The 22967-nt window shown below is 46.6% G+C and overlaps 1 protein-coding gene and 1 non-coding gene across 3 annotated transcripts in view; both read right to left on the reverse strand.

The window, feature by feature from the left end:
* The window catches only part of VAV2 (vav guanine nucleotide exchange factor 2), a 154232-nt gene that overhangs the window by 70851 nt on the left and 60414 nt on the right, over positions 1-22967 (reverse strand). The window lies entirely within an intron of this gene.
* TRNAE-CUC (transfer RNA glutamic acid (anticodon CUC)) lies at positions 13578-13653 on the reverse strand. The gene has a single exon. It is a non-coding gene; the product is annotated as a tRNA-Glu (tRNA).

Here is a 22967-nt window from a genome sequence, read left to right on the forward strand (position 1 = left end):
GTATCTTCTGGTAGTCAGCTTGATTAGTAATCGCTCAGGGCTGGGAATAGAGTTGGGAGAAGTGTGGGGTGAGAAATGGGGAATAGGCAAGGGGGGTGAGGTGTAAAGAGAAGGGCTTGGAGAAAAGTAAAAGGGGTAGGCAGGGTTGGTGAGCTCAGTGAACAGGAGTAGCAGCCGCTAGAGAGAATATATTTCCTGGAGAGGGAAGGACAGGGAGAGGCATAAACAGGGAGATGAAATGAGAAGAACAAAGCTCTTTGCAAACCCCTTAGGGTGTGGGCACAGTTTGGGGAGCATGCCAGCCTGACAAAAGAAATTGGTTCAGTTTGTGTCATGCTGCAACCTGCTTTCTTGAGCTGACAGGATTCGAAAAGGCACATTTTAAAGTCTGGTGTTTGGCCAGAGAGCTTTTCGAGCCAAACCCACTTTTCAAGCCCTGTGGCAACAGACCTCTTGTGTGGCACAGCCGCCTCCTTGTTCATTTCCCTCTTTTTTTTTAATGATGCTAAAAATGATGCTCTCCTAGAAGTTTCTCTTGCAAAAAGAACTTCGCCCCTTGATTATGTCCATGTTCAAGGCAAATCGACTGTATATTGACAAGCTGGAAAGAGTGCAGAGGAGGGTTGACCAAGAAGGGTCTGGAAATCAAGCTTTATATGAGGAGCTCTTAAGGGAATGGGTATGTTTAGCCTGGATAAGAGGAGACTGAGAGGAACCACCTTCAGGTACCACATGGAAGGTGGAGCAAGCTTGTTTTCTCCTGTTCCCTCAGAGGATAGGACCTGAATCAATGGCTTCAAGTTGCAAGATTAAGAGATTCCAACTAAACATCAGGAAGAACTTTTAGATGGTAAGAGCCATTCAACGGTGTAATGGACTCCCTGGGAAGGTGGTGGACTCTCCTTCCTTGGAGATTTTTAAGCACAGGTTGGATGGTCATATGCCATGATGCTTTAGCGGAGATTCCTGCATTGCAGGGGGTTGGATAAGATGATCCTTAGGTGTCCCTTCCAACTCTATAATTCTATGATCAAACACAGTGGCAGGGAACCTATGGCAAGCAGCCCTAATAAGCCCCACCAGGTCTCCCCCTTTTATCCCATGAGGCTATTTCATCCAAGAACACCTGTCCTACACTTGACATAGAATCATGGACTTGTAGAGCTAGGAGGGACCCTCAAGGGTCAACTAGTCCAGCCCCTGCAATTCTAGAATCACAGCCCAAGAAACCCTAACCCTGATAAAAGGATGGCATAAAACTTGCTCGCAGATTTTAACGAACATCATTTTGCTAGGCCTCTGGGATTAGCTTGATCCACTGTTGCATCTTTTGAACCTGAAAACACACACACACACACACACACACACACAGAGAGAGAGAGAGAGAGAGAGAGAGAGAGAGAGAGAGAGAGAGAGAGAGAGAGCTGCCTACTTGAAAACAAAGCTGCTTAATTTTTTAATAAAAGCTCACTCAAGTTCCAAAGAAGCTTCCAAAGAAAAGTCCCCAGCCAGGACTTATTTGCAAGAGTGTGCTGCGAGTAGTTCAGAGAATATTTTCAAAAATTTTGCATCAGCCCCTGGTACTCTACTTCAAATCTTCTGGATGTCCATCGATGGCTTCTGCCATCAGCTGCCACTGCCAGTGTAATGGTGCAGAGCTGATTTGCGGAGCTGTCGCTAAAGGCTGCAAACTTCTCTCTCACACTCTCACTCACAAACTGAGAGAGATAGAATACAGTAGATTTTACATCCCATTAATCCAGCTCGCAAACCAAAACCATCAGATTCCTGTGTCCTGTACAAATGACACGTACTAAAACATTATTGGAACACATTTTTGCATAATTTATTCTGCATTTTATACTATTTTGCATAATTTATTATAGCTCATATTATATTATGGCTGGCAATTGCTGCACACTTTCAAGTCTATTTCTGCAACCATGAGGGCTAGGTACTTGTTACTGCATATTCCCAAATGGAAGCAGAGATCCTCAGTGTGTTCAATTGAGCATCGAATGCCACACTATCCTCTTGCAAAACCACTAAATACCCAGCTGGGACTGACCTCTAGCATGATGTCAGAGGCTACTAAACTGCTCATCATTTACAGCTGGACCATACATGGCACTTGCCAGAGTAATACTAGACAGGTCTCAAAAGGTCTCTACTATTTGTTTTGATTCTCCTGTCTCTATTCTGCTGTTTGTGGGATCTAACAAGTTTTCTCTGAAACCACATTCACACCATACATTTAAAACACTCTAATACCATTTTAATAGTCATGGCTTCTCCTCCCAAAGAATCCTGGAAATGATAGTTTGCTAAGTGTGGCAAGATGTGCTAGGACAGTAGGCAACCTAAGGCCTGGGGGCCGGATGCAGCCCAATCGCCTTCTCAATCCGTCCCGCGGACAGTCCAGGAATCAGCATGTTTTTACATGACGAGAATATGTCCTTTTATTTAAAATGCATCTCTGGGTTATTTGTGGGGCCTGCCTGGTGTTTTTACATGAGTAGAATGTGTGCTTTTATTTAAAATGCATCTCTGAGTTATTTGTGGGGCATAGGAATTCGTTTTTGTTTTTTTTTCAAAATACATTGGTACCTCGACTTATGAAGGCAATCCGTTCCGCGGCGCTCTTCGTAAGTCGAAGTCTTCGGTTGTCGAAGCGCCCACTTTGCGCATGCACAAAGCGCAATTTTGGGCTTCTGCGCATGCGCCGACTGCGCACGCCACTTCTGCGCAGGCGCAGAATGCACTCGCGGCAAAAAGACTTCCGGGTTTGTCGACTTCGGAAGTCGAAACCTTCGGAAGTCGAGTCGTTCGGATGTAGAGGTACCACTGTATAGTCCAGCCCACCACATGGTTTGAGGAACAGTGGACTGGCCCACAGCTGAAAAAGGTTGCTGACCCCTGGGCTAAGAGACTGAAATGGGAGAGACATGTTTTGTTGCAGCTGGGGCGGATGAATGTGTCTGGTTGTGCTGCTGCAGATGTGCCAGGGTGTTTCTTCTCTCTACACTCCTCCCAGTGGTCATTCCTCCTCTGGGCAGTGGTACTGATGCATGACCTGACTGTCTGTCTCTGGGAACTGTGGTTGTCTGCAAGGGATTCCCACATGGCAGTGTTGATGTTGCCAGCCTTCATGTCACATTTGCAGACATCTTTATAGCACACAGATGGTCTGCCAATGGGCCTGTTGCCTGAAGCCAGCGTCCCATAGAACGCATCCTTGGGGATCCCTGCCATCTTCCATTCTGTGGACATGACCAAGCCAGTGCAGACGTCCCTGAGACAGGGGTGTGAAAATGCCTGGAATGTGGGCTTGGGAGAATACATTTTTGTTTGAGACTCTGTCCTGACATGTGGTGCCCAAAATCTTCCTGACACAGTGCATGTGGAAGGCGTTGAGGCATTGTTCCTGGAATCCTGGCAGTTGTAAGTTGCCCACAACTCACTTCCATTAAGTAGTGGAGACGTGCCAGGTTCAACAGACCCCCACCACTCCTCGAATGAAAGTACACACCATCTCAGAGGCAGCCATTTGAAGCGAGCCTGGTTTCCAGTAGAGTGGCAATGTCAATGTTGAGCATTTTCAGCTCACAGTCAATGATAGCTGTCTTCCATGAGTCGTAGACATGGCCCTGACTTTCCAGCTTACTAGGCCTAACCCCTAAAATATAGCAAGAGATAGAAAATCAAGGCTCATTCTTTTTTCATTTTTTTAAAGCGGGTAAATAAGATTTAGCTGCTGTGCTCGCTACCTAGCTGTTTCTATGGAAACCAGTTTTTAATACCAAATAGGACAGCTTGGAAGATGGATTTCTCCAAGCACAGAAACATTATGGCCCTTGTGTGTGAAAAGCAGAAATATTATCCGTACGGCTTGGAGGCTGTTTGGAGATACAAAGGAGCTGGAAGGGCTGTGAGCCAATTAGGATCATCCTCAGGGACAAAATCTCTTGACTTTCAACACCTTCCTGCATTTAAGATCTGGTCTACGGAACTGAAATTGCTCTGTTACTATAGGCGTGTATAGGATTTAGCAAGTTGACCTTTCCTTTCCTTAAAAACTCTCCACTGCGTCGGTCCACCCTCAGTTCTTCTGCAACGCCCATAACGGTTTAATGTTCATAGAATCAAAGAATTGTCATCTAGTCTAGTGTCCTACAATGCTTATTCCCCAAGGAATTCTAGGAATTGTAGTTCAGTGAGGGGAACTGGGGATCTCCAAACACCCAGCACTGCAAACCACAGTTCCCAGAATTCTTTGGGGAAAGCAGCCCTGACTATTATAATGGTATGGTAGTGTTTTAAATGCAGATGGAATCTTGGAGTGTACCTGTTTTACACATCACATCTGGTTTAGGCCTCCAGATCAGATTAGTGTCCCACTGGCACTAAACATTTAAAACACTATGATGACACTTTGAACAGCCATGACTTCCCCCAAAGAATCCTGGGAACTGTAGTTTTCTTATGAGTACGGAGAGTTGTTAAGAGACCCCCTAGTCCCCACACAGAGCTATAACTCCCAAAATGGTTTAACAAGCAATTCCTCTTCCACAGAAAGCTCTGAGAACTGCAGCTCTGCGAGGGGAACTGGGGATCTCCAAGCACAGGGGTCAGCAACCTTTTTCAGCTGTGGGCCAGTCCACCGTCCCTCAGACCATGTGATGCGCTGGACTATATTTTGGAAAAAAATATGAACAAATTCCTATTCTACTCATGTAAAAACACACTGATTCCCGGACCGTCTGCGAGGCGGATTGAGAAGGTGATTGGGCCGCATCCGGCCCACAGGCCTTAGGTTGCCTACCCCTGCTCTTAGCTACAGAAGGCACTGCAACCTTCCAACAGTTTGACTTCATCCCCCAAAGGCACACTCCTGCATTGCCTCCTGAGACAGGTTGATGCCAACAAAAACAGGCTAAGTCTCTACACTGCACGTCCAAAAGTAGTAAATTGAAAGCACAACAAGGAATGGCTTTATTATTATTATTTTTAAAAAGTGTGCCAATTAGAATAATAAGGGTCCTTGAATTCACTCATGGATCTCACTCATTTTTAAGGGTCTAAATCGCAAGGCCTCCCTTGAAAATCGGTTGACATTTCATTTCAAGATCAAAGGTGAATGCCATTAGAAAAATTAAACCGGCAAAGTCCCAGCACGAAGGAAGAAGCACATTTCTCCTGCCAATTAAAAGAATTTGGAGGCATGGGAGAGCATGCTAATTATTAACTCGAGGCTGCTGAAATAAACAGCATCTCAAATCAAATAGTTAGACCAGATGCCCACAGTGGAATCTGAAAAAGTAGGCTCATGGTGTCTTAAGAAAGACCCTCCACTCTGCCTCAAGGCTGATACGCCTTACCAATAAATACTTTCTGCATGCAGATATTTGGCCACATGTCAGCAAATTCAACAATGACATAGATGCAAAAAGCATTCTATTCCCTCGTTAGGTAGCGGGAGAGATGATGTAGCTCTGATACATCTTTTCTGCCTCTTCCTCTGCTTCTGACACATCCCGCACCCCCTCCCCCATGCCCCCTCCTCTCTCTCTCTCTGCTCCAACTCTTCCCCTTTCTCTAGCCCTGGCTCCTGCCTTGCGGGTGACGCCCTCTCTTAGCTCAGCCTCCGGATCCCTGCCTCCGGACCACATTTGTCAGAGTCCTTCCTGCCAGTCCTTGACACCCGGGCACAGAAGATAGCAGATTTAGCTGGAATGCAACCCAGGGAGATCTGCACTGACTGTTACAATGCATCCATAATTATTATGGTAAAGGTAAAGGTAAAGGGGCCCCTGACCGTTAGGTCCAGTCACGGACGACTCTGGGGTTGCGGCGCTCATCTCACTTTACTGGCAGAGGGAGCTACTCAAGGGCGTACCCACCGCGGGGCAGGGAGGGGCCGCTGCCCTACTCTAGAGGCAGGGCCGGTCGGGCAGCTGCGGGCAAGAGTGGCGCTGCCGGCGGGGCTGGTGGGCAGAGGCGGAGGACAGCCCAGCGGAGCGCGAGTTCGGCGCCCGCAGCAGTCTCTTGCGCCCGAGCCGTGCGGAGTCCACACAGCCGCGCTGTGTGGGAGGGGGCAAGGGCTGACGCTCCCGACGTTCGGGAGACCTTTGCGCATGCGCAAAGCGGGGCGCATGCGCACAGCGCGGCTGTGGACTCCGGCGGCCGCCGTGCAGGGCGCATGCGCACAGCGCGGCTGTGCTCAAAGGTCTCCCGAACGTCGGGAGTCGTTCAGCGCCTGCCAGACCGCTGCAGCAACGGAGCCTCGGATAGCTTCGCGGAGGCCGGGGCTTTGCTCCAGACCTCCGCGGAGGCCCCGATCCAAGCCTGGTTCCCTTCTCTCCCCCCCCGCCCACCCCCAGACTTCCCTCTTCTCCTCTAGGCGGCCGCTGGTTTTCTCCCCTTCGCCGCCGTCGCTTCAGGTTTATTTTGATTTCACCTGGGCTCTGTAGCCCCGCCCACATTCCCACTTTGTGGCCCCTCCCCTCCCGTGCCTTGGCCCCGCCCCTTGCCCCCCCTAGTTTTGATCCTGGGTACGCCCCTGGAGCTACTGGTACAGCTTCCAGGTCATGTGGCCAGTTCTGGGCACCAAAGTTCAAGAAGGATACTGACAAGCTGGAAAGTGTCCAGAAGAAGGCAACCAAAATGGTCAAAGGCCTGGAAACGATGCCTTATGAGGAACGGCTTAGGGAGCTGGGTATGTTTAGCCTGGAGAAGAGAAGGTTAAGGGGTGATATGATAGACATGTTCAAATATATAAAAGGATGTCATATAGAGGAGGGAGAAAGGTTGTTTTCTGCTGCTCCAGAGAAGCGGACACAGAGCAATGAATTCAAACTACAAGAAAGAAGATTCCACCTAAACATTAGGAAGAACTTCCTGACAGTAAGAGCTGTCCGGCAGTGGATTTTGCTACCAAGGAGTGTGGTGGAGTCTCCTTCTTTGGGGGTCTTTAAGCAAAGGCTTGGCAGGCATATGTCAAGAATGCTTTGATGGTGTTTTCTGCTTGGCAGGAGGTTGGACTGGATAGCCCTTGTGGTCTCTTCCAACTCTATGATTCTATGGCCAGCATGACTAAGCCACTTCTGGCGAACCAGAGCAGCACACGGAAACACCGTTTACCTTCCCGTCGGAGTGGTACCTATTTATCTACTTGAACTTTGAGGTGCATTCGAACTGCTAGGTTGGCAGGAGCTGGGACCGAGCAACGGGAGCTTACCCTGTCGCGGGGATTTGAACCACCAACCTTCTGATTGGCAAGCCCTAGGCTCTATGGTTTAACCCACAGAGCCACCCGCGTCCCTTCAAATTATTATGGTATAACTGTAAAATTATTATATAATCTTAAAAGGGGGCATGGCCATGAGGGGATGTGACTGTCATGAAAGGACCATGCACTTGTGAATTTGCCACTATGCTATGGGGGTGGGGGCTGCACACTCAGGTCCCTCCCCCATCTCCCAAGTGAATTTTCAAGGCAGTGTAATCACATTTAGGCTTATTGAAACAAGAGAAGTGGATCAGCACTTTATAGTGTTTATCCAGCACTTCTGATGCATTTGCCATATAAATGTTTTTGTGAAAGGTGGTGGGGAAGCAAATAAGAAAATATCATGCGGAAGGAAGGCGAGCGGTGAGCTCATGGATTCTGTAGCTCTTCCTTTCAGAACACACGGAGGGTAAAAAGAGATGGTGCTAAACTGAATTGCTTTTTTAAAAAAACACCTGGATGTAAAAGTCCTCAGAAGATGTGCATCTCAAAATCTATTTCTTCAGAAGATTCATTCTGGTCACATCAGAAGATCCATTCTGGTCACATCATAATGGCAGGGAAAAAATGCCTTCTTCACATGTGATGTTAGGGGCAGGGAACCTTTTTCCAAGTGAATTTCAGCCCAAAGGCTGCAACTCCATAAGCCATGCAATAAAAAAAAGGTAAGACCAAAAATAACTAAATTATTGCGCAAAGGTTTTTTTTTTTAGAGGAGAGTGCATTTCTGGCCCTCCAGCATCTCCCATCAGGCCAAGTCAGTGTGGCCTTTGGCCAATGGCCAGGGGTGGTGGAAACTAATTGGAGTCAACATCTGCAGGACTACAGGCTCCCCACCTTGATTTAAGGAGACACTTCATGTCCCCATTAGGGAGGAGATATTAGTGCCCCCTGTTTTCAGACTGTGACAAAAATCCACATGTCTAGGTTAGCATACACAAAACTGATCTGATTTGAGCAAGATGAAGAGGCCCACTGTTTCTAGGCTCCGGCACACAAGTCAAAGGCATCTGTGGCTGGTGGACCCAGCAAAAGCTTTTCCTCAGTTATTCAGCCGTCCCTGCTGAAAGCAAATGAGGTCATGTCCCCGATGTTCATCAATTAAGGCAAATCCAAAACATTGCCTTAGTTGGGCAAAGCCTCATTTATTCAAACTTCATCAACGTCTCCTGCATCATTTTGATCAGTTACTAATGCTGCTGCTCTTTTCAACCTGGTGCGGAGAGGAGGGTCAGATGGAAAAGATGTTCATTGAAACATTTCCTCCGTCTCAGCCAAGGACTATAACGTTTGCCCATTTGCTTTTGCTATGACAGCTCCTCTAGTTCAATGGCTACTAATCAGGATGGCTCTGCCTTCGGGGTCAGAGGCAGTAAATGCTTCTGAATACCAGAAACTGCAGTAGGGGAGAGGGCTCTTGTGTCTGGGTCCTGCTGGAGGGTTTTGCACTGACAGCATCTGGGTGGCTGCTGTGAGAACAGGATGCTGAACTAGTTGGGCCAATGGCCTGATCCAGCAGGCTTTTCTGACATTCTTAGCTGAAAGGGGCAAGTCCCTGGACTCCTAAGAATGTAATAAGAGAGTCGCCTCTGTTGCCTATTGCCCACCCACCACTGGCATGCAGCCCCCATAAGGTTACCCACAAAGGAAAATGGCCCTACAGCTGAAAAAGGTCACCCCACCCATTAAGGGGCCCAGAGCTGCACTCTACACTGAAAACACACTTGTTGAGGCAGAGAAATGCTGCTTGGTCACACGCTGGTTTGGTAAAATGCTGTTTAGGCAATGCTAGACAGAAGCCACTCCTCCATGCCTGCTCTCTGAGGGAAGCAAGACAGAGGTGTGCAGGGAGCCTTTAAATTTCCTGTCCCATGGATGATGCGGGCTGTGGTTCACCTACCACACACTCCTTTTGGGGAAGATGAAAATTCAGCATCTGTTCTTAAAGGGTTTGAGATATAATTCAGGCTCATCAGGAATGAAAATGAACAATGTGGGGATCTTGGGGGTGGGGTAGAAGGAGGTGGCCACAAATTACTAACCTTGAGACATGTGGATATGCAATAAAGCACATTTGTGGACGAGTAATTTTGCCAGTTTGTGTGTAAAGACTGGTTCTGACATCTTTCATGCAAAGAAATCTCTCTCTCACTCACTCACTGTGTTTGTGTGTGTTCAGATTCCAAAAGATGCAACAATGGATTGAGCTAATCCCTCCAGACATGAGCCACTGCCAAGGGTCACAGAGTCAAGTCCCCTTCTCGCCCCCCCCCAACAGCTTTCCTAACAATACTAATTAAAAGAGAGGGGAGGGAAGACCCCCACCAGGCTGTTAGCTCAGCCAAGTCCACCCCACCCTCACCCCCCCATAAACAACAAACCCTTGCAGGAAATCACAGCCTCACTTAGGTATTTGTACTTCAAATGAAAACAACGCTCTGTGAAAACGGCACATTTTTTTTATTTAAAAAAAAGATAGTTTTTTAGAGTTCCACACTTTTACAATGGCACGGTTGGGTCAGTTCCCCCTTCCCCTCCCTAACTTGTTTTCCTGTGATCTTTTCATTCTGCCATTCGGTCTCTTGCAAGGACAGTCAAACATATCAATTTCGTGCATTGCATTTTTTTATTTCATTGAAAAGATTTTTGATTACTTTTTTTTTACTTACTATTATTTACAGTAATTGTGACTCTTTTGAATTATTTTGTGTTGTTATCTTCCCTGGTGGATTGTGGAAACCACTATTCTGAAAGAGGCTTTTTTTAAATAAAAAAAATACGGTGGGGTAGGGGTCCCTGGGGGTGAGCTTATGGGAACCGAGAGGAAAGGGCCCCCGGATAAGTTTCAGAACCACTGATCTTCTGGGTGCTTTAATGAGGCGGAACCTCCAGAGGGAAAACCCCAGAGAAAGGAGATCTGACTTGAACAGCCCAAACTGGGTCTGCAGGGAGGGATGCCAGTGCTGCAGAAGCCAGCAGAGCAAAAAGCTTGGTCCTGCGGGCGTGCCCTGCTGTTCCTGTCAATGCTGCAATGTGATGATTTCCTTCCAGGAAACGAACATGGGCTGGGGGAAGGTGGGTTGTTTCACTTCACTTTGGGGTTTCACATTTCTAAATAAAGGTTAGTGGAGATAATCTCAGCATGACCCAAAGGGAGAGAGAGGTTGGCTGTGGGCCATCTACCGGTAGCAAGTTGGTGACTGCCCCAGTAACAGCTCTAATTCATGGTCAATACAATACCCGTCCATCTCTCCCTTTGTCTCTCTTTGTCTCAGCAGAGCACCTGCAGAAAGTCCCAGGTTCTATCCCTGCTAACCGCTCCAGGGTAAGGCTGGGAAAGTCCCCTGCCCGAAATGTTGGACAGGCGCTGCCAGTCAGAGCAGACAATACCAAGCTAGATGGGTAATGGTTCCACTCATGTAAGACAGCTTCCTACATTCCATGTTAAAGCAGCCCTTTCTTCAGAACCACGGGTACTGAAATCTTGTTTTATTCTTAGGGGGGAAAGGTCCCAGTTTCCATCCCCAGTGGCATCTCCAGTTAGGGCTGGGGAAACCCTGGAGAGATGCTGCCGGTCAGTGTCAACAACACTGAACTTGATAGACCAATAGTCTGGCTGTATAAGGTTACTATGATATCTAGAATCACAGAATTATATGGTTGAAAGGAGCTCCTGGGGGGCATTGAGTCTAATCCCCCGCAATGCTGGAATCTCAACTAGATCATACATGAAGACTGGCCATCCCAAAACCTCCAGGAAAGGAGAATCCCCACCTTTCATGACAGTCTGTTCCACAGACTAACAGCTCTTACTGTCAGAAAGTTCTTCCTGATGTTTAGTCAGAATCTCCTTTCTTGTAACTTGAATCCATTGGTTCGAGCCCTACCATCCAGAGCAGGAGAAAACAAGCGTGCTCCAACTTCCTTTAGATATTAGAAGATGGCTATCATATCTCCTCTTCTGTCTCCTCTTTTCCAGGCTAAACAGACCCAACTCCCAGAACACAACCACAAGAAGGACACTCATGGGGTAAAAGATTGTCAAAAGTGTGCAAATCCAATGCATGTCAAATGGATGTAGGGGAGTGGGGAGGCTGTTTTGAAAAGTCTGTGCCATCTTCACAATGGGGAATCCAGAAAAGTTATTGTTCTTGGAGAAGACAGGCAGAAATCTTCAAGAAGATGACTACAAAAGCAGGACAAACCCCCTGCTGTCTCCCCCCTCTCGCTTCCAAAGCTTTGATTTTCAACAAAATAAACTTGAGTCGCCCAGGAATAACTCAACCCAACCCAATCCCCACACCCTTGATCCCACACCCAGACCCTTCTTTCTGCCGAAGCTAAGATGAGGGTAAACATGTCCTATGGCCAAAGGGTTTCAAGTGCTGCCAGAAAGCAGACATGTGCACTCTTGGTTGGCTTTATAAGAGGATTGGACAAATTCATTCAGGAGAAGGCTATCAATGGCTGCTGGCCACAATGGCTATGCTCTGCCTCCACAGTCACAGGCTTCTGAATACCTGTTGCTGGAAACAGCAGGAGGAGAGAGGGCTCATGGTGGATGGTTCAGGGCAGATAGGGTTAGGGTGGAGTTGGAAAAGGTTCAGAAAAGGACAATCGAAATAATCAAGGGGATGGGGCAACTCCCCTATGAAGGAAAGGAAGCAGCATTGGAGACTTTTGATAGAAGTGTATGCTATTAGGCATTCTATGGAGAATGTGGATAGAGAAAAAATTTTTTCCTCTCTCCTAACATTAGAACTCATGGACGTCCAAACAAGCTGAATGACCCAACATTCAGGACAGAATAAAAGGAAGGAATCTTCATGCAGTGCCTATTGAACTCCCTCCCACAACGAGCAATGGTGGTAACCAAATTAGATGGCTTGAAAGGGGGACTGGCCAATGCAATACAATGAATACTGAATACAATGGCCCATCTGAATACTAGCTGCTGCAAGCCACAGAAGTGTGTGTGTGTGTGTGTGTGTGTGTGTGTGCGCGCGCGCATGCGTGCGTGCATGCTTGTACACACTATTCCACACACTAATTCCACACACTAATTGGAATAATGCTAAAGGTCACATCAATTGCCCCATCTGGTCTCTCAGTTGTTCCAGAGCAGGGATGCAACTAATTAAAAAATAAATTGAGCAGGCTTTGTTCAGCCAGCTGAAAGAATCACCACACACACACACACACACACACACACACACACACACACACAGTGTCTGCTTCCTTATCTAAAGTCCGTAATTAATCAAAGCACACACACTTCCTATTGGCTAGAAATACAAAACTCCATTGGTGACATTATTTCCTGGAGGGCAATAAGCATGAGGCAACAGGAAAGAAGAGGCTACTGGGTTTCAAACCTTTTGCAGCACCCCACATAAGAACATCAGAAGAGCCCTGCTGGATCAGGGCAATAGCCCATCTATTCCAGCATCCTGTTCTCACAGTGACCAACCAGATGCCCCATTGGGAAACCCACAAGCTGGACCTGAGGACGACCTCTCTCTCCTCCAGTGGCTTCTAGCAACTGGTATTCAGATGCATTGCTAACTCCAACAATGGAGGTAGAATATAAGAAGAGTCCTCCTGGATTAGGCCAATGGCCAGAAACCTGTTCTCATGATGGCCAGTTAAATGTCCGTGAGATGCCTGCAAGCAAGATTTGAACACAAGAGCAGCACTCTCTCCTCCTGCAATATTCAGCAACTGGAATTCAGAGGCAGAACATTAACCATCACCTCTGCTCTGTACAGGTGTGACACCTTTGACCCTAAAGCTTGCGTATGACTGAGCTCTCAAAGAATGAAAGAGAGGTATGCTAAGACTCCAGGCTGGCAAATAATTTATTAGACCAGGATGGAGATCACAGCTTTAGATCCCTCCTTTGTTAGCTAGAGCTCACACTGGCTTGCCTTGTCTCCAAGTGACAAAGGGAACGAAGATAAGATCTTACACTCACATTATCTAATGCCCCATGAATTCAATGCATATAACTCCTTCAGAATTCAATGGGAGCAACACTGAGTAAGAGCTCTCGAGGGGGAGGGGAAAGGCAATGGCTCTTGTCTGTCCTTACAAACCAAAGAATACCATCTCTGAATGCAGAATGGTGTCATTTAAGTCAGTCTTCCCCCAATCTGGTGAACCACTCCAGATGTTTTGTTCCGCAACTCCAATCAACCCCAGCCAGCACGGCCATGCTCCCACAGAATCATGGAGTTGGAAGGGATCACAAGGGTCAACTAATACAACCCCCTGCCTTGCAGGACTCTTTTGCCCAACATGGGACTCAAACCCACGATACTTGAGATTGAGAGTCTCACGCTCTACCAACTGAGCTATCCATCAGCCCCAGCATCATATGGCCAGGCTTAGGAGCACAGGTTGTGTAATTTTCCTGCAATACACAGCTACACTTGCTGAAGCTGCTGGAAGTTGCACTTCCAAACTTCTGGAGGGCACAAGTTTTGGGGAGGCTGATGTAAGCCATCATGCCTAATAACCAACCACAATCAAGGATTGAAGACTGATGGCTTGCTTAACTTTTCTTAACCAAACGGAACTATCTACTGCAATAAGCTGTTGTCGTTTAGTCATGTCCGACTGTTCGTGAGAGTCGGACACGACTAAATAAGCTGTTGGGATGGCCTTTACAAAAGTTAATGGGGCATGTTTGCCATAAGACCCTAAGAAGAGCCTGCTAGATCAGACAGATGTCCCATCTTGTTTGTTGGTTTGCTTGTTTGCTTAATAAAATTTATACGCTGCTTGACTGTAAACACACACACACACTCAAAGCAGTTTTAGCTTTGATAAAGCAACAACATCAAGAAAAATTCATAATGTTATTTAAAACATATACCGGTAAAAGTCCAGCATCCTGTTCTCACAGTCAATGAATAGGTGCCTGTGGGAAATTGGTTAGCAGGACTGGAACACAAGAGTCCTCTCCCCACACCACCTGGTAGTTTCCAGCAGCTGGCATTCAAAGGCACAATCTATCTGACAGTGCTGATAGCCTCCTCCATGAATTTGCCCAGTCCTCTTTTAAAGCCCTCTAAGTTGGTGGCCATCACTGCCTCCTGCAGGAACGAGTTCTATGGTTTAACTCTGCACTGCATAAAGGAGGACTTCCTTTTATATGTTCTGGAGCTTCCAACATTCAGTTTCAGTGGACGTTCCACAAGTTCTAGAGTTATGAGAGAGGAGGGAAAGCTTCTCGTTCTCCACTTTCTCCATGCCACGCGTAATTTTATGAACTTCTATCATTTCAGCTTCTACTTGCCTTTTCTACAAAAAAAACCCCTTAAAGCCCTAAACGGTGCAACGTTTCTTTAGAGAGGACTTCCTCCATCCCCTTGGTCATTTTGGTTGCCCTTTTCTGAACCTTTTCCATTTCTGCAATATCCTTCTGGAAGTGAGGCAAATCTGTACAACAGTGTTATGATATTCATCCAAGCAGTGGGGGGGGGGGAATCTCCCTGAAAATATTTAAATCAGCAAGACTTCCATGCAAGTAATCATTAAAGGCACTTTTCTACAAACTCAGTAATTGAAGCCAAGGCTGCTTATTGACAACAGTATTTAAGAGCTAAAATAAATGTTAAGCTAAACGCCTGTTTACTGCCAAGTAGACAGCTATGCATCCTAAACCATCCTCCATCTCTCCCTGCTGGGTCCCCAGTAATAATTGTAGAATTCTGTGATGTTGCTATTTATCCAATCCATATGATACCAGGCAGGAAATAAGACAGCTAAAAATTAAAGCTTATACAGTCGTACCTTGGATCCGAAATGCCTTGGTACTCAAGACGTTTTGGCTCCCAAACGCCGCAAACCCGGGTCCGAAGGGGCTTCCACGGCTTGGCTGAAGGAGCTTCCAGCAGCCAATCAGAAGCCGTGCTTTGGTTTCCGAACGTTTTGGAAGCCGAACGAACTTCTGAAATGGATTCCATTCAACTTCCAGGGTACGGCTACCATACTCAGCAGAGGTCACCAACCATAGGAGGAATTGTGCCCTTGAAGTTTCCCCCTGGGTTCCAAAACACCTTGGAGCCCTGTACACGCTTGCAAGAGTGGTTACTTTTTCCTTCAGCACTCTTTCGAGGCAGGAAGTTGGAAGAGTGATGCATTCCTCCCCCTCTTACTCTTCTCAGCTCTATATGCTTTCTAGGGCTCAGATTTAACTCTGTGCCTTTTAACTAGATTAAGGTTACCAGTCACCCCTGTTTCCCGGGGACAGTACCCGGACTGACAGATCAGTCCCCATACAAAATCAATTGAAGTTGAAAAGTGCCCCTGGATTCATTGAAAAAAATCTGGTAACCTTAAACTAGATCCCTTGGGGGCAGGGAAGTCTGAAGTGTGCCTACTCTTCCTCTCTTGTGCAGGGGTGGGGGTGGGGGGCGGGTCCAGGGGAAACAGGAAAGAACTGACTGAAGGGGCAGCACCAACCATGGGCTTAAAATGGTTGGTGGCTCCTGGCTTAGAATATAAAAAGAGAGAAAAAATGAATTACCGTACTACTACTACCACCACTGCTACTTCTATTTTCATTAATTACAATTATATACCACCTTTTCCTCCAAGGAGCTCGCAGTGGTGCACTTGGTTCTACTCCTCCATTTTATCCCCACAACCACCTGTAAGGTTGGCCAGACTGAGAGGCAGTGATTAGCCCCTAAGGTAAACACCCAGTGAGCTTGATGGTTGAGTGGGGATTCGAACCCTGGTCTCCAGGTCCCAGTCCTCTTTTAATTCCCACAACAACCCTGTGAGGTACATGCCACGCCAAACAAAAAATTCCTCTTCTCCCTAGCTTTTGGTTAATTTAAACAATCTATGCCTTTTAAACGGGGGTTTCACATTATTGTGTTTTTATTGTATTGTTGTGTTTTTATACTGTAAAAACTCTGTGATCTTTGGGTGGAGGGCAGTATATCTTTCCTTTGCCCAAATCCAGCTGAGATTTCTGCCTCTCCCAACTCTTGTTCTGCATCACTGGGATGAGCTCTCTTTATAAAGGCTGAAATGTTGATGTGAGAGATGCTCTTCCTCCAGGGTAGGTGCAGACATTTCACATTGGCCTAAAACAGATATCATCACTTTGCAAAATGGGGTGGGCTTGGAGGAGGTTCTTCTGCCATCTCTGAGTTGAATCTGGGTCAGAATAACAAACTGACCATTTGGTTAAAAAGCTAAAATTAGGCACTTCACAGACCCATCCAGGAAAGGAAAAATCCATAGTATTGGATTGGCTGGTTGCCTCAGGGCAAATCATGCATCAATCATGCATCACGTTGCTTTCCTCGTCACCTGCATTATCCAATGTGAAAGAGGTGCACCTTTCCGCTGAGAGGCCTCAGTGCAATGCTTGCGATTCCTGACGACTGGTAGTCAGGGGTACCCATGCTGCCTTCAACAGTGGAGGTAGAATATAAGAGCATGGGTGCTGGAGCAGGCCAATAGTCCAGCATCCTGTTCTCACGATGGGCAAGCAGATGCCCCAAAAGGCAGCCCATAAGCAGGACATGAGTGCAGCAGGTCTCCCAGGTCCTAGACTGATACTCTAACCACTATGCCACACTGCCTCTCCCCTCTCCTCCAATTAGCTCAGTACTCTCCAGTGGAGCATCCATTTGACTTCTCCAGAGATGTGACACCATTAAATAAAGGCTTTTCAGCTCTACGAGCCTCCCAGTTTGCTCTCTGCAGGACTTTTATCTCCTGCAGATCTCTCCATTCTGACTCTCCCTTTTTCTTCTTCTTAAAGGTTTGTAAAAAAATAATAACTTGGTTGGTGGAATCAAAACTAGTTAATAGACTCTGGAATGGAAAATTGACATTTCCCCTCCCCCTGCCCGGATTGTCCTCCTTCCCTCAACATCCACGGACCCCATAGATCAATTTTCATTTTTCCGCATAGAGCTCAAGGTGCTTCCAGCCCTTGTAAATAAATGCCAGGCATAATGAGTTTTGAAACAAGTCGCCTGAAAGTAACAAAGAAAATGACAGCCTTGCTGAAAAATGATGGTACTTTGCAGGCAATCCCGAGCGTCACTTAAAATGATTACTGAGAGCCATGTGACGCTGCCGGGAAAGGCTGACAGCATGGGATGATGAGGACGCTCCAAGCCTCCCTCCTGGAGCCTCCTCTGCCCTCGGTTCATCTCTCTCTCTCTCTCTCTCTCTCTCTCTCTCTCTCTCTCTCTCTCTCTCTCTCAAATAACAGATGGATTGCAACTTGTTCCAGTTCACGGAGCTGGTGGCTTCCCTACGCAGCTGGCAAAAAATATGTGCCTTCTTCCTAGCACTTCCAGGGAACCCCTTGGAAGAGCCTCAGAGGACTCAGAGAAAATTGATGAGAGGCTGAAAAGCATCTCCCAAAGAAAGGATTCCCTTACAGCCAAGCTGCCCTTCACCCTAAGGTCCCAGGGCGAGTTGCAGCATTTCCAGTGTTAAAAACTCAGAAATATAAGCTAGGTGCGAAATGATTCCTTTAACCAGCATTACGGTTGCCAAAACGAAATGCCTAGTTCCCATTCCTGGGGCAGACGGCTCAAAAGTTGTATTTTTCAATATGACTTTTTGGTTCTTGAAAGGCATTCTGATTGTGCAGGTAAAATATAACGGATATACTTCTACAGGATGTGTTGCTAGTGTGTGAAAACAGTCAAGAATATCCAAGGACCCCCCAAGCATGCATCTCCAGATGGTGGGAGACATCAGGCACCATCCTGGTGCCCAGGTATCTTCACCTGGTTGCAAGCAGTTGATAGCCAGATGAAAAATGCACCTGATGCCTGGCAAATTTTGAACACTGAGCATTACAATGCAATATTAAAAACAGATTAAAATAACTGACCTTCACATAAATAAGGTGGGCCTTAAAACTGTACACCATACAAGTGTCGAAAGCCTGGTCAAAGAGGGGCATCTTCATTCCAGCATTTGCCCAGAAGCTGTGTAATGAAGCTGCCAGGTGCACCTCTGATGGGAGGGAGTTCTACAACTTAGGGGCTGCCACAGAGAAGGCCCTTTCCCAGGCCATTCCACCCACCAGCCTCTGAGGCTTGAGAACTACCAAGAGAGCTCCCACTGCCAATCAACAATGCCCAAGAGGGTCTGTATGGAAAGAGGAGGCCTTTCGGGTAGTTTGGGGCCCTTTCAATATGAATGTCTTAAATTGGGCCTGGAAACTTAACGATGTCCAGCTCTTGGAGGTGGGGGCAGATACTGTTCATAGTGAAGCTCTCATTTCACACACCAGTCTAAGGTAAAGGTAAAGGGACCTCTGACCGTTAGGTCCAGCCGCAGACAACTCTGGGGTTGTGGCGCTCATCTCGCTTTACTGGCTGAGGGAGCCAGCATACAGCTTCCAGGTCATGTGGCCAGCATGACTAAGCCACTTCTGGCGAACCAGAACAGCACAGCACACGGAAATGCCGTTTACCTTCCCGCTGGAGCGGTACCTATTTATCTACTTGCACTTTGATGTGCTTTCAAACTGCTAGGTTGGCAGGAGCAGGGACTGAGCAATGGGAGCTCACCCTGTCGCGGGGATTCAAACTGCCGACCTTCTGATCAGCAAGCCCTAGGCTCAGTGGTTTAAACCACAGCACCACCCGCATCCCTTACCAGTCTAAGGTAGTTACATTTATTTATTTCAGTGGCTCTAACACTGAACAGGACTCGCTTTGGGTACAATCCAGGGGGGTTGTACCCCCTGGATTTAAGAAAACCTGTTATCCCTTTTTTTCTCTTTTAATCTAGTTTTAATTGACTAGTGGGGGGTAGTTACACCAGCATTTTATTTCAGAGTGACTATTTTTCTCCAGCCTTTGGACCAGAGTGCATTAAAAGCATGTGTTTAAATAGATAGCGCCGCAGGAACAAGAGTGAGTATATTACTGCCCTGTTCTGGCATACATCAAACAGCAACATGATACAAAGGCTACATGAGCCATTTCAAATCAACTTGTAGAACAGCCACATAAAATGTGTTATGAATGAGAGATGAAAGGAGGGAGGGTGCACGCAGGTGGATAAAAAGGAAAGGATATTTCACTAGTTGCCCTGTCAATTTTAACCACGTGCCCAAGTTAGATTTTTGCATTCCAATCTTCACAGGCATAAGAATTTAAGAAGAGCCTGCTGGATCAGGCCAAAGGGGGATTATCTAGTGCAGCAACCTGTTCTCACAATGGCCAGCCAAATGCCCCCATGGGAAACCCACAAGCAGGACCTGAGCACAAGAACCGTCCTCCCCTCCAGCAATTTCCAGCAACTGGCATTCATTGCTTCCTCTGACCACGGAGTCAGAGAGCATAGCCACTGTGTCTAGTAACCATCAATAGTGCTCTCTCCTCCTCCATGAATGTGTCCAATCCTCTTTTAAAGCCATCCTAGTTGGTGACCATCACTGCTTCCTGGGGGAGCAAGTTCCACAGCCCAACTATTCACTGGAGGAAGAAGGGCTTTTTTTAATCTGTACTGATTTTTTCAATATCCAGCATCACTGAATCTCCGTCAGTTCTAATGTTATGAGAGAGGAAGAGAAACTGATGAGAAGCACTCAAATAATAAAATCAATAATGAATAATAAGTGCTGGGCAGGGTGAAATCTACCAATGCTATCAATTTCTTCAGCCAATCACACTTTTATTCTGAATTTCCAAGCAGAGAGCCTGAATTTCTAATACATTAGTCTAGTCCTGGGTCGGGGGAACTTTCCCAGAGTGATTTAACCATCAAATCCCTTTTTCTAGGAAACCCTAGAAATTGCACCTCTGGGAGGTGAACAGGGAGTCTCCTTGCAAGTCTCAACAACCTTAACCAAATGCAGTCCCTACATTTTTTATTTTTTGCTGGAAGCCATGACTCTTTAAAGTAGCACAATACTGCTTTCAATGTAAAGTGCAGAAGGGACCTCTCATTCAGTTTCTCAGCCTTCAGCCACACAGTGGATCCTAACCAATTTAGCATGGTGTGGATGTGCTTTCAGCAACTGAGCCGACATCCACATGGCACCGGAAATAAAGTGTGCACCCCAGGATCATTCTGACAACCTCCAGGCTCTCTGCACAAACTGCTTTCAAGTTGTGATTCCTGCACTTCAGGGGGATGGCTAGATGGTTATTTGGGTCCCTTCCAATTCCACGATTATTATTATTATTATTATTATTATTATTATTATTATTAAGCTTCACACATTCTCTGCCAGGCACCACTAAATACAATTAAGCTCCAGCCAAATCTAAACTCGACAGCAGATAAGCTGCACAAAGGTCATGAGCCTGGGAAAATGTGCGGTTTTAAAGCTGGCACATCTCAAAGCCTCCTTTTTCTGATCCTTCCATCTTTGCTCAACTCGTGACAGGTAATTTGTTTTACTATAGTTTGGGTTTTGTTTTTTGCACTACCGCAAATTCAATCTGGAGGCAGAGTAGGGACTGTTATCGGGTTTCTTGTCAAACTGTAGGCCTCCAAAAACAAGATTAGTCTCAGGAAGAAAGGGGGAAAGCTGATGGATGGGGCTTGCATATGCTACAGCAGTGGGATTGTATGTTTGTGTGTGTGTGTGTGTGTGTGTGTGTGTGTGTGTGTGTGTGTATACCCATTATTTAAAAAATCTGATTTCAATTTAAGTTAATCTCAAGAGAACAGCCATTTCTCACAATAGTACATAACAGAAAATGGAGCAGTTTGCTGAAGTAACTGCCCACTAGGGTTGCCATACGTCAGGAATTTCCCGGGCATAGCCACTTTGTTCACCTAGAGAAGATGTTTACTCACCACAGGTGACTAGGTTGGAAGCCGCCCAGAGTGGCTGGGGAAACCCAGCTGGATGGGTGGGATATAAATGATAAATTACTATTATTATTATTATTATTATTATTATTATTATTATTATTGGTTGAGTGGGGATCTACAAGCCTGTCTATATTTAGAGACCACCATCTCCTACCTCTTCGGCCTTGTTTAATCCCGTTTCTGCCCACTCTAAATCCAATGACCACACAATAAACACAATTTGATATTAAAGTGGCTTCCTGGTTATACTTTTTTTTTTCCTGAACAGGAAGTGCTGCATATATATTTCCAAACCAGATAATTAGGCTGGGCCTTCCAAAACAGAACAGTTCTGACAGAAAATGGCAGCTGAATCTCATTTGTCCTTATCACCAAGTGGACAGACAACCTGGCCCCAGGTCCAGGCAAGTCTGGTGGGTCTAGGATTGATGGCTGCCCACGTCTGATGATGGAAATCAAGATCCAGACAGGCTTGCAAAGAGCACGAAGACAACAGGCTGATCAACTGTGATCTGATGGACAGACCCCTAGGCAATAAACACTGTTCACATAAAGGGGTGCCCTGCCTGGTGATGAACAGTCTCTTCATCCCCAGCCCCCCAAAGAATGCAGATAGCACAGATTACAATTGCCCCTATTTATTTGCTATTATAGACTTTACTTTTTTGCCTGAGTTGCATCCAACCACTTTTAAAGGGGCCAGTGGTCTCCTATATCTCCCACTGCAAAGAGACATGCAACACATCACCATGATATCCAATCAGCAAGTTCCTGCATTGCAGGGGGGGGGGAGCTGAACCAGATTAACTTTTGGGGCTCTTCCATCTACAATTCTATGAAGTGCTGGAGGGGAGGGGAGGGGATTGCATAGGGAAAATACCACACAGCATAGGAAGCTTCTTGCAGAAACCAGCACTGGCCTGCAATCAACAATATTTGCAGCATCAACTGGGGAGGTGGTGATTTATTTTTATTTAAAGGCTGGGATCTGGCGCGTGGGTGTCCAGGACATACGTATTGAGGTCGGATGTACCCCGATGCAAGCCCGATTGTGGTGTTGTGTAAACAGAGGGGTCAGAGTGAGAATGTTTACTCAGGAACAATGGGGAGGCTGATTAACTGAGATGGGATAATAGCTGGACTGGGTACGTGGGTGTTTTGGCAATAATGACCTTTCATACAATCCTACCTCAGATGCATTATTAACCAAGTCCCTCTGGGGCCACCTTGCCCAATCTAGAGGGGTGTTTGCATGGAGATGCACAGAAAGAGAGGAAGCCATGTCCTCTGGTTTACAGTCTCCGTGCTCCACAGCCATTCCCCCGGCTTCAGTCCCCACCCTGACCCCTTTCTTGGCAAATCGCAACATCTGAAAAAACAGAGGGAAATCTAAGAAATACCCTAATTCACCCCAACCCCACCATGCAAATGCCAGGGATCTAGAGCACCAGAAGGAACAGCATGTCTCATGCCACAGCTGTGAAAACTGTCGTGCATCTGCTGTCTTTCTTAGCTCCTTTGCGTTTTGCTTCCTTTTCTCGGAGAGCCTCATGCATATTTTACCATCGCCTTTAGCTCCACCATCATCAGATCTCATAACAACTGAGAGATTAAAATTGAAACTGAAAGGGAGATGTTAACAATGGTGAGGGGGGGAAGGCATTACTGTATTTCAGCTGTGGCCTGTGTCAGGGTCTGTCCTTCCTCCAGGGCCAGTTCATCAATTAGGCCAAGCAGACATCTGTCCTGGATGCTACCAATGGGAAAGGTTGCTGGTCTCTGCTAGGTAAGCTGCTTTGCTGAGAACTGGAGATGCCAGCGGGGACTGAAACTGGGAACTTTTTGCATGCCA

This window comes from Zootoca vivipara, chromosome Z (assembly GCF_963506605.1).
Source record: "Zootoca vivipara chromosome Z, rZooViv1.1, whole genome shotgun sequence".
NCBI lineage: Eukaryota > Metazoa > Chordata > Lepidosauria > Squamata > Lacertidae > Zootoca > Zootoca vivipara.